General features: G+C 41.3%; 1 protein-coding gene and 1 pseudogene across 2 annotated transcripts in view; one reads left to right on the top strand and one right to left on the bottom strand.

The window, feature by feature from the left end:
• Positions 1–16,666, top strand: part of AK4 (adenylate kinase 4) — a 60,989-nt gene that overhangs the window by 13,272 nt on the left and 31,051 nt on the right. The window lies entirely within an intron of this gene.
• On the bottom strand, positions 2,742–3,350 carry LOC118722423 (annotated as a pseudogene).

Genomic DNA, 16,666 nt, shown 5'->3' with positions numbered 1-16,666 from the left:
TGAAGATTTGGGGACAGAGGGAACAGCATGTGGAAAGAGCCTGCAGTAGAGTGAGCTTTCCATCGGTGGAGAGAAGAGGAAGCCGGTGTCTGGAGCCCTGAGGGAGGAGATGGTAGAAGATTTTTAACTCTCATTACTTCAGTGGCTTAGTAATTAAAATAAAATAAAAAATCAAGAATCTCAGCTTGGAATAAAATAAAAGCATAAGACCTCCTTTCCAGTAAGCTTATGGCTTTGTTTCAGTTTTCTAGGGTTTTTAGGAACTAAACAGTATGCATAACAATGAATGTGTTAAGTTTAATTATTTGTTCCATTGCTTAATGTCTTAGAGTTGGAAGGGATTTTAAGTTCTTCTGTCCAAGTGGCCATTCTGTGCTGGGGCCTTTGGATCCTTTCTATAGCAGCTGACAGCCAACTTGCCTCCTCTGGATCAGGCTCTTTCATTGCTGGACAGGTCTAATTGTTGGGAGATTTTTGCCTTGTACTGAGATGAAAGCCAACTTCTTGAAACTGCTACCCATAAACTGTCATCCACTTGTCCAACGTAAGTCTCTTGGAGCCACATAAATTCAATCCATTAGTTCTTTAGATAATTGAAAATAGTTGCTAGGCACCACCTTCCTGACTTTTCGGTTGTTTCCACCCCATCCTCCCTCCCACAAGAAAAGTAGTCCTAGTTCCCTCAACCATTCTTCCCATGATATCATTTCCAGATTCTTTTTTTATTAATTTTTTAAAAAATTTTAATTGATTATGGTATCACATATTTGTCCTCATCCCCCCATTCCCATCTCCAGATTCTTTTTTAGCCTGTTTCACTGACCCTTTTTTTTTTTTTAAGTTTCTTTATTTTTTTTAAAAAAATTATTTTTTAAAATATATTTTATTGATTTTTTACAGAGAGGAAGGGAGAGGGACAGAGAGTTGGAAACATCGATGAGAGAGAAACATCGATCAGCCGCCTCCTATACTCCCCCAGTGGGGATATGCCCGCAACCAAGGTACATGTCCTTGACCAGAATCAAACCCGGGACCCTTCAGTGCACAGGCCAACACTCTACCACTGATCCAAACCAGTTTTGGCTAAATTTCTTTATTGATTAAGATATCACATATTGAACCCTTCTAAGTTAAAAAAGAATAAAAGATATCACATATTGGTCCTCAATCCTCCATTCTAATCCCCCTCCCCCTCCCCACTTATGCCCCCACCCCCTATTGTCCTTGACCACTGGTTAAGATCATATGTATGCACACAAGTCCTTTGGTTGATCTCTCCCTTTTATCCCCACCCTCCCTCTGAGGTCCTATAGTCTGACCCATGGCTCCTTATCTCTGGGTCTGTTCTTTTTCATCAGTTTATGTTGTTCACCATTTCCCCTAGATGAGTGAGATCATGTCCTACTGGAAATATACTAATAAGAATAAAAAATGAAACAAGCAATAATCGTTATGCTGAAAGGCAAATGAATCAGTTTGTAATGAGTTTCTTTCTGGGCCAACAGCTCTTTTGAGACCCAATTTCAATGTCAAACAGTTCCTTATGTGTATATGTCAGCAAAGATATTTCAGTTCTGGGTGGTGGATCACTGACCCTTTTTGACGGCAACGTCCATCACCACTGACATCTGCCTAAATGTGGTGAGAGATTGTAGCTGAAATGGATTTATTTTTAAATTTTACCCTCTTTGTAAAAGAACACATTATTTGGGAGCTTTTGTGAACATTGCCCTGCAATGCACAGTGTAGCTCAATTAGCCTCCAAATACTGATAGTATTTGAGAGAATGTACCAGGGTCATCTCAGAACTTAATTACTGGCACCAGCTACTTTAGGCCACTCAAATCTGTAGTCCTGTCCTCTCTCTCTCTCTCTCTCTCTCTCTTTTTTTTTTTTAACTATCACTTTATTTTTTAAAATATTTTTATTGATTTCAGAGAAGAAAGGAAAGGGAATGAGAGAGAGGGAAATGATGAGAGAGAATTATTGATTTGGCTGCCTCCTACATGTCCCCCATTGGAAATCGAGCCCACAACCTGGGTATGCGCCCTGATCAGGAATTAAATTTACGAACCTCCTTGTTTATAGGTTGATGCTCAACCACTGAGCCACACTGGCTGGGCTGTGTAATCTTGGCCTTTTAAGTGAGGATCCAGACATACCTTCTCTCCTTGGCTCGTTCCAAAAGTTGGCTAAAGATTTAAGGGTTAAATTAGAAAAATTCCAGGAGTTTGGTGGGATTAACTCAGTGTAAACATTGCAGGGCATTGTTTGGAGGTGAATAAGTGAAGATTAAATTTGCCCAAATTGTCATTAATTATAGTTTATTTGGATTGTTTTCCACATATTAAAATTAAGGCCTGTATAGATTTATGCTGAATGCCTTAGTGATACAAAGCTCTGAGAGGCAGTATGGTGTCTTTAGAGCATGGGCTCTGAGCCACATAGCTGAGTTTGGAATATGACTTGGCTACCCTAGCTCTGTGGTCTTAGGCAAAGTAGCTGTTTTTGTTTACTCACTTACAAATGAGAGTAACTGTAGAGCTACTTTATAGGGTTTTCTGTGAGTAGTAAGTTAATACGAGGTGGCAGAGCTGAGGCAGAGTGTGGGCAGTCTTCTTGAGTGAAAAATTTAAGGGGGCACAAAAAAAAAAAATCCAAAATCCAATAATGAAGAAATAGTTTGAAGCAATAAAATGGGGGGGGGGGAATACCAATATTTTACTTTTTCTTTTTCTTTTCTTTTCAAATGATCTTTAATTGAATCCTTTTCCTTTGTAGTTCTTAACTAGCCGGACATTCCACTGCATCACTGTTGTTATCATCTATGATGTCATGAGGGTGGTGGTCATCAACATGGCACCCCACAAGACTGGGCAGTCCCCAGGATCTCTTTAATAGTTCCAGAGAGTTCTCTAGCTAAAGGTCGGTGCCGCATCTGTCGCAATGCTGATAATTTCATCGAAAGTGATACTTCCACTGTGCTTTATGTTTTTTGTTTGTTTGTTTGTCTTTCTTCTTTCTGTCTCTTGGTTCTTTGAGGGCTTTGATGATCAGGGCAGAGGCAGAAGGCACTACTTCAATCTGGGCCTGTCTGTTCTGAATGGTCAGTTTTGCTGTAATCCTCAGACCCTCCCAATCGCCTGTTGCTTTGAAGATGTCACCACCAACCTTTTTTGGAGACAGGCCCACGGGTCTGATCTTGGGGGCCAGGGCAGACATGGCACCCACTTCCCCACCGGTGCACCTCAGGTATACGACTTTGATCTCGTTGGGGTCGAACTTGGGCAGCATGGTGGAGGCAGCTGGTGTCACATGAACCTGGATTAGGGAGACCGAAGACAGTTGCACCTGAGCCTCCTCCGAGCTGAAAGCCGAAAGCAATATTTTACTTTTTATTTGCTGTTTTTTAAATTTAAATTTTTTTAATTTTTATGGAATTTATTTGAGAGACATTGGTTAATAAAATTACATAGGTTTAAGATGTACAGCTCTATAATACATGATCCATATATTGTATTGTGTGACCCCTACCCCATGTCAAGTCTCCTTCCATAACCATTTATTCCCCCTTACCCTCTTCTATTTCCAACAACCCCTTTTGTTTTGTTCATGCTAAATCCCTTAATCTTTTTCATCCAGCCCCCAGTCCCTTTCTCTCTGAAAGCTTTCAGTCTGTTGTCTGTATCTGAATCTGTTTGTTTTATTCTGAGTATTAGATTCCACATATGAGTGAAATCATATGGTACTTATCTTCCTCTGACTGGCTTATTTCACTTAGTATAATATTATCCAGATCCATCCATAGTGTCACAGAGGGTGAGATTCCCTTCCTTTTTAATTTTTTTTTTTATGGCCAAGTAGTATTCTATTGTGTAAATGTACCACAGTTTTTAATATCAATATTTTAAATAAATACTAGATTCAGTAGGACTGAGATTAAGGTATATTCAGGGAGTTGTACAAGTGCAGGGTTGGATCCTGTCTTTATTTAAAGTTTTTCATAGCCTTTCATCATGGTTATTTTGTATTAATTTTGATATTTTAAAATATTGCAGCAAAATGTTGTCTTGATTACTGGATGTGTCCCTGCCTCCCCTCGCTTCAACTCCCCCCCACCCCCCCAAGGTGAGTGCCTCACTCATCTCACCCAAGTAGCAGGCTGGTGCATCGGTGTTTGTTGTTGGTAGTGGGCTTCCAGCTGCCCTCTATGTCCTTTTGGCTGGACTAAGTCAGACTAACATGAGACAGATTAACAAGACAAGGAACCAGATTTATTGCATATGTACATATGGGGGTTCTTAAGAATAGGGGACCCAAAAACAGATGGGGCAGTTAAAAGCTTTTATGCCTTCAGGAGCTAAGGAGAGGGGGGAGGAGTTGTGATTTGGGACTTAAAAGGGCCGGAAGGCAATTCACATGGAGATTGAAAAGCAAATATTTGATAAATAAGTGTTTGCTGGGTCATCTTGACCATGGGAACTGGGAGGACTTGTTAGGTTCCTCCCTATCACACTTTGTTTGTATTAAGCTATAGTTATCTCTGATAATAATTCCTTCTTGGAGTAGATCCTCTCTCTAAATTTCTTTTAGACAGAGGGAAGGTCAATGGTTTTTATCGAGTTTGTTTCTTGAAAATAACCAGCTTAAAATGATCAATATCTCAAAAGGCGTATATATATATACATATATATATATATTTTTTAAATATTTTATTGTTGTTTTTTTTTTTACAGAGAGGAAGGTAGAGGGATAGAGAGTTAATAACATCAATGAGAGAAACATCAATCAGCTGCCTCCTGCACACCCCCTACTGCAACCAACATACATGCCCTTGACTGGAATCGAACTCAGGACCCTTGAGTCCCCAGGCCAATGCTCTATCCACTGAGCCAAACTGGTTAGGGCTCAAAAGGCCTTTTTTGGGGTGGCAGATGTTGTTTTATGTTAATTACAATGATATTTTGTAAAGGAAATGAATTCTAAGAGCCGAGTGGAAGGATTAATTTTCTCCCAACATGTTATTTCTATTCTCTCAGTGCCAGTCTAAATCTTATAATCAAGGTCAGTTTTAGGTTCTGAATGTCATGTTTCAAACTCTGCTGGAGCTCAAACCCCTGAGAATAAAAAATGGGAACACTTAGCTTATGTCTGGAGGAACCTAGCCAAGCCAAACAGCACTGAAATATTGCTTGTCCTTGATGGCCAAGGTTGTGAAAGACAGCCACAGATGGTGGCTGAGCCATAGCTGGAACTACTGTTAGTCTGTTCGAGATGCTCTAAGTGATAAGAGCCAGGAATCCACCCACCAGGGATGGGGGAGGTGGTGGGAAGTGGCGTTTCTAGTAGTTAAATTATGATGATAGAAATCTTTCCATAAATCTGGATCTATTCCAATTTGCTTTCAGTTATATAGACCTGATTATAAACATGTCTTAGAAATCTGTTTCATAATTAGTGGCTCTTGAAAGGCAGAAAAAAAAAGAAAAAGAGAAAAGAAAAAGTTGCAGAAACCATTTTTTAAAGCTTTATTCTTGGCAGTCCAAGTGTTACACAAAGGCAAGGCAGCTATCTGTTGGGGCATCATCCCTATTGCCGTGGTCTCTCCCTCCTTCCCTACAATTCTCTCTCTGATCCTTTTTTTTTTCTTTCTCCTTTTTTGACAGATTTATTCAATGATACTTTTCTGCACAAAATAGTAGAAATAGTTGCTCTTATATGATATTGTTGATGCTTTGTATAAAGTTAGGTAGAGGTGAATAAACTAATAATCATTGTAGCTGCTATCATTGGCTTTGGTTTAAATTTATCTGAATCTTCTCCTTTATTTTTTGTTTATTTTTTAAAATATATTTTTATTTCAGAGAGGAAGGAAGAGGTAAAGAGAGATAGAAAAATGATCAGAGAGAATCATTGATTGGCTGCCTCCTGCACACCTCCTACTAGGCACTGAGTCCGCAACCCGGGCATGTGCCCTTGACCAGAATCAAACCCGGGACCCTTCAGTCCATAGGCTGATGCTCTAGCCACTGAGCCAACCAGCTAGGGCTATCCTTTTGTTTTTAGATTTCAAAGAATGCACTTGAGAATTGGAATGAGTTTAAAACACAACTTTATTTTGTTGGCTGCTGCCTTGCTGTGGCGAGCTGACTCAACTGCATAAGTTTATTTTTCCCTTAAATCTTTTTATTGATTTTTAGAGAGAGAGAGAGAGAGAGAGAGAGAGAGAGAGAGAGAGAGAGAGAGAGAGAGAGATGTGAGAGCAGAACATCCACCTGCTGCCTCTTGCACGCCCCTACCTAGGTTCAAACCCGAAATCTTGGCATAGCCAAGATAGCCACACCAGGTTTCTCACATCAGGTCAGAGTGAGTTTGATTATTTTTAGAGACTCCAGGTATCTTCTGGCTTTGCATTAAAAACACAACAGGGTTGGGAAATTTTTGTCTCAAAAAGAATGTATGTCACCTTCTTTGTACCAATTTTTAGAGCACAGCTGTGGCAGCTGAGTTACTTATGCCTGCTTTGTTTTCCTTCTGTCATTGGGCAGGTGGAGAATGAGTGAAAGTTTTAAAGTGAGTCTAAAATTAGTATATCTGGTGCAGCCTTCAGTTTCCCATATATGCTATTTGGAATAGCAACATGTAGCAGAAGAGGAGACAGAGATTTGAGTACAGAAGAATCTTAGAGGTTGAAATCCAGGGGCCAGTGCAGTTTGATTCATGAAGGCAATATTCTCAGACATCTAGGAACTCATGGAATAGAAGCCATTGTGCAAATAGATTGTCTTACCCGGAAAGTGATCCTTGGTTTGATGGGCAGGGTTTAATGTTTCCTATTGAGTAATGTAGCAGCTCATCTCGAGATTAGTGAGTGAAGTAGGACTTCCTGAGTTGCAAATGAAATCCAATGCTTTCTCTTCTTTCCCACTACTTCTGCTCTGGGGCCAGTTTGGACTGAGTTAGAAGTTTGCAAACCAAAATCTTGGTTGTTAGTTTTGCATCATTATGAGGTGTTTCAAGGGATTGATTGCACAGAGTGGGAGTGATGTGCTCTTAGAGTGGGAATGACTGGTGACACTGGTTAACAGTCGGTGCCATATGGCTGGCCCTCCAGCATTAACTCTTGCATTAGTAAGATTTGGATCCCCATCACCTGCTTGGAAGGCATGTAGTATTCTACTCCACTCCACTGTCTATGCGCCTCTCCCTAATCACCTCTTTCTCAGATTTCATGCTTCTGGAGTGGAGTAGAATTCTTCACTTCTGCTTGCAAGTCTCTTGTAAGGGCTGCCCTTTCTGCACTCCTTCACCTGTGTTGGATACTACCTTTATTTTCCTCTCCTAAAGGACCCCCCATATAAAGTACTTGTATGGAGGATTTGTGGGTGATAAGGATTCTAGTCTGGCATATGTGAATGTCCCACGTTCCGCATGGTTGAGGGTTTGGGCTCTGGAAGAGGGGCTACATGCAAATGAAAAAGACAAGACGAAATAATTTGAAAATAGTTGGGGAGGGAGGGGGGAGCAGGCGGGAGCCCAGATCTAGAGGACTCCACTTGGGCACTGACCTGTCATCCTTTTATTCATTTTGGGATCCACCTATAGCCCTTAGGCAGGCAATTTCTAGTTATAGGCAGACTATCTTATTAGTAAGGATTTACATGACTGTCTGGTGGGAAAGTTGCTTCAGCTACCTTTGTCTGGACTAAACAGTGGGTGTGCAGCCTGACTATAGCAGGAGCTCAAAGGACACCAGCCTCTCGGGTTCGTTGTCCACACCTCTCTGTTAGTGAAGACAATGGGCGGCTTCCTGCAGGCATAGGCAGCCTCTTGACTTGTTTTATTAAACACCTCTGCCCTATGACCTGTCAGTCATTCCCTATACATTTTTCTAGCTCTGTCCCTCTCTCCCCTAACTTAGAGTTCGATTTGTTACTTTCTTGCACTTTTCCTTTCTGAAGAATTTGTTCTTTTTCTGATTCCCAGATTTCAATCCTCCAATACTTTCTTATCCAGAATAGTTCACATCTTCACTACTAACCCCTCAGTTGCATGCTCCATTCCCAGCCCTGGTTGGCGGGCTGGGGAGGGGTAGGGGAAGTACTTTGAGGCAACCAATCGATGTGTCTTTCATATCAATACTTCTCTCTCTGTCTCTCCCTCTCTTGTCCACTTTCTAAAATTCAATGGAAAAATAACCTTGGATGAGGATTAACAACAAAAGAAGACTGTTTCCCTTTGTCTTGGATAGACCCTCACGTTCAATGTTTATTACTTTTTTTCTTGCAACGTTTTATTTTGCTTTTCTTTTAAAGAAACAAAAAGAACAACCCATCTTTATTAATTTATTCAACTTAAAAATGATTGAAGGTTTCCTTAGCTCCTCGAGGCTTAGTGTAAGTCACTCAGGTGAACAAGACATGCTCTAAGGCACATGTGTCAAACACAAGGCCCGCGGGCCAAATCTGTCCCGCCAGGCCTTGCAATGTGGCCCGCACCGCGCTGTCATCACTGCACTCCGCTGTGTTTCCATCACAATGACAGTTTATGACTGTTCAGTAAACCATTCGGCCCGCGATTTAGGCTGGATTTTAGATTTTGGCCCCTTCTCTGATTGAATTCGACACCCCTACTGAGTCTAAGGTATTTAGAAGGAGAGGAGGCGGTTGGTGGAACAGAGGATTCCAGTGTGGGAGTAATTGGGAGGAAGAGACTAATTAATTGCTTGAGGAAATGGAGGAATGCTTTGGAGGCTGGGCCTGGGAAGACACCCGCTGTTGGCCTGTGTAAGAATGCAGCCTCTGGGATTGCACTGTCTGGGCAGCTGGCCAGCTAGTTGCTCAAGCACTACATATCTCTATTTCTTCCTCTACCACCAGCAACAATAATGGCACTGCCCTCTCAGTGTTGTTTTAAGAATTAAATGAGGTAATGCATACAGGGGAGTAGAGTAAGGCTTGGCCCAATGTTTCTGTTTGTTTTGTTTTTTGGTGTGTTTGTTTTAATTTTTTAAAATGTGACCAGTAATAATGTTGAAATACATTTTTCTCTCGGTCCAAGATGGAACCACATCACCACACTGAGACTTAGATAACTTTCATGTTCTGTAAATACTCTGCTTGATACCTTGGCTATTGTCAATATCTTGACTGCAAGGAACATGGGGGTGCATATATCTTTTTGACTTAATGTTTTCATTTTCTTTGGACAAATACCCAGAAGTACTTCCATTTAAAAAAATTTTTTTTGCGCTGGGTTTGGCTCAGTGGATAGAGCATCAGCCTGCGGGCTGAAAGGTCCCAGGTTTGATTCCGGTCAGGGGCATGTGCCTCGGTTGCGGGCACATCCCCAGTGGGGGATGTGCAAGAGGCAGCTGATAGATGACTCTCATCGATGTTTCTAACTCTCTATCTCTCTCCCTTCCTCTCTGTAAAAAATAAAAAAATAAATTTAAAAATATGTATAAAAAATAAAAATAAATATATTAAAAAAAATTTTTTTTTTTTGGGGGGGAACTTTGATGTTGTTATTCTTGCTGGGTGTTAAAGGATGATAACATGTCACCCTACCCAGTGGACCTTATGACCCCACTGGGAGCCCAGTCAGAAAAGAATATTAGCATCAGCTTTATGCCTCCTTCTCTTTCCCTTTGTTTGCAGGAAGGTCTGCTGCCAGCTCTGGTAGGCTGGTGAGCATGGCACATCTTTGGCGTCCTTGTAGCTCTCCACCAGAACACTGCTGGAGAGCTATGACTGAGGGAGGGAGGAGGGAGGGAGAAAGAGAGAGTGAGAGGGAGAGAGATGGAGGCCAGTCCCTCATGGCAGCAGTAGCAGCCCATCATCTGAGCAGATGGCACTGGAGGAAACAGCAGTTTCCCTGATCTGCAGCCAAGAACTTGCATGGAGAGGCAGCTGAAAAAGGTGTCTGGCAGAGCCAGACCCCACACCCTAGGCCTTCTGCAATGGGAAGGAATTTCTTTTTATGTTGCTTTAAAAGTGAAATTCCTCCCTGCCCTCTGAATGGGACTGGTAATGGGTTTGTGATAAGGTTATAGGGGAGGCAGAGAAAATCTAGAGAGCTCAAGAGATTTGAAGTATGGCCCTCCTCCTCGGGATTGAAAGTGCCTGGTGGACATCAAAGCAGACTAGCAGAACGTGGGCTTGAGGAGATGCTTAAACATTTTGGGTCTAAAATTCATCTGTGATTTTGGCAGACCTTTCAGATGACTTGCCATTTCCCACTTGTTCCCTTGCCCAGCGTCTGTTGCCTCCATCCCAATCTGCTTTTTCTCCTTTGCTGCTTATATAAGGCGGCACATGGTCCTACACCAGATGTTCATGGTGTACTTATGAATGTTCCTATTCTCGGCCAAGAAAATACTCCTGATGTAGGACATCCAATATTTTTCAGCTTATGTAACCCCAACTCTTTCATGATTTATTTAACAGCTTAAAATGGGATTACTGCACTGTTTTATTCTTTGAATCCGTGTGGAGGGTCAAATAGTAACGGACCTGCTGAAGGAATGAGAAAGCTTACGGAAGAAGAATCTGCTGGATAGGATTTGTGCTTCGATATTGTGTCACTGTCGTTCTCAGTAATGCTAGCCGCTTCCTTACCCATGCATATTTTTATCTTGGCTATTATAGAAACATACCCACTGCCAACACGTTTCTGGACCTAAAGTTACAAAATTAGATGGAGTGTAAATAACCAGTCTGGCTAGAGAGAAAAGAGCAAAGAGGTATCTCACAAAGCATTGGCCCTTATTCCAGAAAGTCTTCCAGGCAAGGAATGAGAGAATGCTGACAGATGATTCAGGTTGGAGTTCTGGTCCGGACTCCACTCCTCACATCTAGAATGGGTTTAATTATCCATGCCGTGGCTTCTCATGAAAGCAAGGAGAGTTCTTAACCTCTGAGGTCCCTTACATCACTGCAAAGGTGAATCTCATGATTAAGAGGACATTAGTGTGTACCCTGGCTGGTCTGCTCAGCGGTTAGAGCGTCAGCCCATTGATTGCAGGTCAAGGGCATGTACCTGGGTTGCAGGTTCGATCACTGGTCCTCAGGGCGTGTTGGGGAAGCAACCAATCGATGTGTCTCTCTCACATTGATGTTTCTCTCTCTCTCTCCCTCTTTCCCTCCACCTTCTACTCTCTTTAAAAATCAATGGAAAATATATCCTGAGGGATTAGCAACAAAAATAAATAAATAAAAGGGCACCAGTGTAGTTTGAGGCATACAGGGAAAGCTAGTCCACCTCACCTTCCCACCTGCCCACAAAGTCAGGGACAGGAAATTGGAATTCACCTCTGAGAGGATAGAGGTAGAGGGGTCCAGCTCTCTTGTGCAGAAGAGGAAGCTTGAGAGCACAATAAGTGAAGCACACTGATGTGTGCAGTCATGCAGAAGCAGAATTGAGAGCCAAGATTCTTGATTCCCAGTCTGATGTAATTCCTTGTATCATGCTGACTCTGCCTCATGATGAAGCCATTTCAGTGTTTTTAAAAGAGGGTTTTCCCATGATCAAAAGGCAGATAATAAGAATAAATCAAGTAAAATGGTACTTTCTATGTGGTATTTAAAAAACAAAGCAAAAGACTTCGCTGGTTTGCTCTGTGGATAGAGCATCAGCCTGCGGACTGAAGAGTCCCGAGTTCCATTCTGATCAAGGGCACATGCCAGGGTTGCAGAATCGATCCCCAGTAGGAGGCGTGCAGGAGGCAGCTGATCAGTTATTCTCTCTCATCATTGATATTTCTATCTTTCCTTCTCCCTTTCTCTCTGAAATCAATAAAAATATATGTTAAAAACAACAAAAATACCAAGCTCAGATTGATGGTTGCCAGAGGAGCGTAATGATGAGGCAAAATGAGTCAAGTGGGTTAAAAGGTACCAACTTCCAGTTATAAAGTAAATAAATCATGAGGTGTAATATACAGCATGGTGACTATAGTTAATAATACTGTATTGCATATTTAAAAGTTGTTAAGAGTAGATCTTAAGAGTTCTCATCACAAAAAAATAATTTAACTGTATGATGACACATATTAACTTTACCTATTGTGTTGAATATTCTGCATTTAAAATACAAATATCAAATCATTATGTTGTATTCCTGAAACTAATTTAATATTTTGTCAATTGTACCTTTATGAAAAAAATCACATAATTTTTTAAAATCTTACAATTAGTGGAAAAGAGATAAACATTTGTACTTTACATAAATTTGGGTTCAAATCTAGGTTAAAAAAAATTTTTTTTTCTATTAACCTTTTGACTTAGGAAACGATTAATTACATAGGTCATAGATTCAAATAATTTGAGCTACAGTTTCCTTGGGTTAATATTCTGTATGATAGGCTAAATATTGTCCCCTAAGATTAATAGAAACAGAAAGGTGTTGAAGACAGGTGTACTCTGTTTGCAGTCACTGTTCCTCCCGAGAGACATATGATCACTGAATTGGGGATCTTAGTCTGATGTGCAAAGGAACAAAGAATGAATAGGATTCAAGACTTGATTTATAGTTTACCAGGAGCCCAGCGTGTGATTTGAAATCACATGGTGCTGCCCACCCTCGAGTTGCTGGTCTGGCCCTGCCTTGCTCCCCGGACCCCACAGCAGCCATGGCCGCTGCTGATCAGAACCTCCCCCAGTGCAGGCATGTGGAGGCCCCTGTCACCCTATTCCCACCCCTAACGCTGCATGCACAACCTCCTCCTGTCTGGTCGGCCTATTACAGCGTCCGGGTTAATTAACATATATCTCTATTTTTATATTTATTTTATAGTATTATTTTGTATTAAATAAATTATAAGCCTATCCTTCTTACCTTCTTTAGAAATAGTTTACAATCCCTAATGTCTTGTGATTTATCAGAAAACCTTTAGGGTAAAGATTGTCTGTATCACCCAGACACCCAGTAGGAGAGTCAAAGACTGGCAGCATGGGATTTGGGTGGTCTAGTTTAGTATAAATCCTCACTGGGGGTGATAAACTTCCTGTTTCTTTTGTTAGAGAATATTTTGGAGTCGTAAACTCAGACATCTTTAAAAGTTGACTCATACACATTTTGTGGGCGTTTAAAAATGTCAGATAACTCCAGGAGGAGCGAGCGTCTCTTGTAGGAACAGATCTTTCTTGTTAGGAGGTCAGGCTTGGGATCCAAATGCAACCTGTGGAAATGCTCTTTCTGAACCAGCTTGAATAGGCTGAAGCAATCGTGAGAACTAAATGTTCATGTACGTAGACTGATCAGATAACAGTGTTGCTTAATTCAATACATTTATTTTACTCAGTTGTTTAAGGCCTGCCTGGCAAAAATTAAGATCATAAGATAACATTTAAAGGAAATAGTGAGGCTCATAATCCTCATTGTGTGGTTGGGACGATTTTTCTAAGTTTTTATTGCCTTAAAAGTCACCACTATGATTGTCATGACTGTTGAACAATACAGTAGATACAAGAAACGACAGGAGATGCAGTAAAAAGAGTTTCATCTAATTTGTTGGACCTTGGGTACAGGAAAACAGAGCCCAAAGATAATGATAGTATCTTCAAATAGTATCTCAAGTAGAATGGCCCTTATTGATCCTTAAAATAGTCTCTGCCCTCAAGGGGATTATAATCTGGTAGGGAGGATATGTAAAGTATCTCCACTTACAAAGAAGAGTGAGATGTAGGTACAGGTACAACCACATAAGGTTGTACAGAGATGTGGCAGGGCACCTGGCTAAGGGGTGTGTATGGGGCCTGCAGTCCAGCTTGGTTCTGTCCACTTGTTTCCTGGCACACAGTCGAGTCAGCCTGGGGAAGTGGGTATCTTCCCAAAGAGGCATCTTTTGTCTAATCTGTACAGATCATTTATAGACGCTTCAGCCCAGGTTCTGGTAGACTGTAGAAGAAGGGATTACTACTCTGAAGGAAGTAGAAAATTCATGGCTCTGAGGTGATTGGCACATGTAGTACTTGAAGGGGTGCCTCATTCAGCCAACTTTTGCTAACCCTTCAAATTCCAGCCCTAGGGTGGGAAGCTTTCCTTGGGTCTGAGCATGGATTGAGGTGTCCACCTCTGTATCTCTGTCCTGGGCACATCACATCAGAGCACTGTCTCCCTCCAGACCTGCCTTTCCTCCATGAGACTGTACACTGCCTGAGGGAAGGGAGCACAGCTTTTCTCAGCTTGTGCCTGGCACAGCGAAAGGGTCTGGGATAAAGGAACTCTGTGGTGGGAGGTGAGGCTTGTGGAATAGTGCTTCCAGGCCAGATGGGAGTGATTCTGAATGCTAGCCTAAGGAGTTTCCATGCCACCCTGTAGGCCAGGGAATGCATTGCTGGTGTTGGAGGAGGAAGTGACCTGCACTGACTTGTGAGTTGGGAAAGTTCCTCTGGAAGTTGTATGGAGGATGGATTAGATGAGGGAGAGCGCCCTGGCGAGAGGTTGACTAATTGGTAGGTACAGGATTGCAGGGTACTTAGAGTTTGGTAGGAAGTAGCTGCAAGGAAATGCATGCTGTCAATTTATTTATTTAGTTGAAGCTATAGTGCCTAAGAGAGCAAAGTGGTTGCACGGGGCAGGACCAGGTATTTCCCCACAGGGCATACTATCACTGAGTAGGTAAGTTTTGCCAGAGAAACTCACTTCTCACTATGCTCTTGTCCCTTTAGACAGGGGCTTCACTGTTCCAGAAGGTTAAAAGGTTCTGCACCCAACTTCCAATATTGGTGTGTGTGTAGAAGGGGCTGGGGTGGAGGGAGGGGGGGCAGTTTGCATATCACCAAGTAATTCTCCAGGACCAGCTAGGTGTCTTACATTTCAACTCAATTCTGACATTGTCTGGAGTGAGGGTCAGATTTGCAGTGGTCGGCAAACTTATTAGTCAGCAGAGCCTAACATCAACAGTACAACGATTGAAATTTCTTTTGAGAGGCAAATTTTTTAAACTTAAACTTCTTATAACTCCATTTCTTCAAAATAGACTCACCCAGGCTGTGGTATTTTGTGGAAGAGCCACATTCAAAAGGCCAAAGAGCCACATATGGCTCTCGAGCTGCAGTTTGCCTACCACGTGGTTAAAGGGTTCAGTCTTGTAAGTTCACCCTCTCATTCAGATTGTCAGGCCAGTTGGTCATCTGTGCTTCTGACCTAACTATAAATCAGAAGTTCCCACGACTTCTGCCTTGGGTTTTGCTGTGAGACCAGCTCACAGAATTAAGGAAATCCATTTACCTACGAGATTATCAGTTTATTACAGAATATATTAAAGGATAAAAATCAGCAGCGAGGTGAAGAGATACAAAGAGTAAGGTGCTGAACAAAGGAGCTTTTGTCCTCATGGAGTTTGGGGTTTGGCACGTTGAAGTGTTGTTCCCCAACCAGAAGCTCTCTGAACCCCCTCTTTATTTATTTATTTATTTATTTATTTCCCAGCCAGAAGCTCTCTGAACCCCCTCTTTATTTATTTATTTATTTATTTATTTATTTATTTATTATGAAGGCATATTGCATAGGCATTACTCATTGACTCATTGGCCTCTGATGATTGAGTCAACTTCCAGCCCCTCTCCCCTTCCAGGAAGTCAAGGGGTAGGAGTAAAAGTATACCCCTCTATTCATGGTTGTTCCTCTGGCAACCAGTGCCCACCCTTAGGTGCTTTCCAATAGTCACCCCATTATTATAAACCCAATTGTGGGAATAGGGCTTATTATGAATAACAAGACATAATAATTTGTGGGACCTTGGATACAGGAAATAATTTGAGATACTATTTGAAGATACTATCATATCATATCATCATATCATATCATATCATATCATATCATGTTCCCCATTTCACTTTTAGGGCTCCAGAACATTTTTAGGAATTAAGGAAAAGAGACCAAATATTATAATGAAAGATGCTCCCATTGCTCTTACTATTTAGGAAATTCCAAGGCATTGGGGAGCTCTGGGCCTCACTTTGGACCATATATATTTCTTATAAATCACAAATTACACATGTACTCTAACATTCAAAGTGCTTGTGTTCAAGGAAATGCTCACAAACATTCAGAGATAATGTAGTGTGACTAGTGGTAAAGAAAAGGAACTCTGGTACCAGCCTGCTTGAGTTTGTGTTCTGGTTCCACCATTTATTAGCTGAATTACTTTGGGCAAGTTATTTAACCTCTGTGCTTCAGTTGATTTATGAAATGGGGAAAATAAAAATTTAATCCTAGATATTAGGATTAAACGGGTTCATGTATATAAACTACTGAGAATAACACCTGCCACATAAGAGCAAAATACTATCTCCATATTTTTGAATGAAATTTGCAAAAGGGTATTATTCCAAGTCCTTTACCACATATTAGCCACATACAACTTTTAAAACAATCGTAGGTGATGGTATTACCTATTTACAGATAAAGAAACTGAAGCAAGAACACACAATGTGACCAGTCTTAAAAAGCCTTTACATGGCAGTGTCAGAATTTGAACCCAGGAAGTATGACTCAGAATGTTCTTCATACCTACCAATAGCAAATGTCACGGAATGATTAAAAACCGTATCTTTTTGTCATGAAGGAAAAGAAAGCATGCTTTTAAGCAAGGCCAACTGAAGGGTGGACACTGGACATCGGATATGAGTCATTGAGTTAAGTGCCGCCCCCCCCTCCT

This window comes from Pipistrellus kuhlii, unplaced genomic scaffold (genome assembly GCF_014108245.1).
Source record: "Pipistrellus kuhlii isolate mPipKuh1 unplaced genomic scaffold, mPipKuh1.p scaffold_m20_p_2, whole genome shotgun sequence".
Lineage (NCBI taxonomy): Eukaryota > Metazoa > Chordata > Mammalia > Chiroptera > Vespertilionidae > Pipistrellus > Pipistrellus kuhlii.
This window is presented reverse-complemented; position numbering and strand designations above follow the sequence as displayed.